The sequence below is a fragment of the Seriola lalandi genome, unplaced genomic scaffold (genome assembly GCF_002814215.2).
Source record: "Seriola lalandi dorsalis isolate HSWRI2012SDOR001 ecotype SW California unplaced genomic scaffold, Sedor1 jcf7180002054931, whole genome shotgun sequence".
Lineage (NCBI taxonomy): Eukaryota > Metazoa > Chordata > Actinopteri > Carangiformes > Carangidae > Seriola > Seriola lalandi.
The window spans coordinates 161413-162023 of record NW_019525483.1 but is presented as its reverse complement, the minus strand read 5'-3'; the positions used below and the strand labels follow the sequence as shown (position 1 = coordinate 162023).

Genomic DNA, 611 nt, shown 5'->3' with positions numbered 1-611 from the left:
CCTCCGCAGAGGTGCGGTCCTGCTGTGGCCCGCTGGCTGAGCTCGAAGCGGAGCTTCATTGGGGGCGGAGGTGACTGACCGAGTTCAGACACTGAGGTCGGAAAGATGCACAGGTTCACTGAGCTCGTTAGCAAAGCAGTGTAGAAAACATCAGCTGCAGCTTCTCATCTTAGCTCGCTGCTGAGCGTCGCTTTCGAGTGACATTGGCCCCACAGACGGATATCCTCCCACCCCTGTTGACCAATAAGAGACTGGTCTCTACCTGGAGGAGGTTATTTAGATCTTATCAAATCTTTGCCACTGTTGTTTGACTCTGAAGAAGACGCAGCGCACGGCAAAGCGTTAGTTGTCCTGTCCCTCTCTGATGGCACCGACCTCAGTCAGTGGAGGGGCTGAAGCTCAAGAGACTCAGATAGTTTGTGAGGGAAGAAGCTCCACTCTAACACTACTGTCCAACCACCAGTGAGTGTTTCTTTAGTTCATACAACACCTAGTGAGACATCTTCTTCTCAGTCATAATTACATTCTTATTGAATAAATACAAAAAGAAATCATTAAAAACCTAGTGTACTTTTTATATTCTAATAAATTAAATAATTTTGCTTGTTAAT

At 46.5% G+C, this 611-nt stretch overlaps 1 protein-coding gene across 3 annotated transcripts in view; it reads right to left on the bottom strand.

The window, feature by feature from the left end:
- The window catches only part of adamts17 (ADAM metallopeptidase with thrombospondin type 1 motif, 17), a 135511-nt gene that overhangs the window by 10747 nt on the left and 124153 nt on the right, over nucleotides 1-611 (bottom strand). The gene's annotated exons all lie outside the window — the stretch shown is intronic.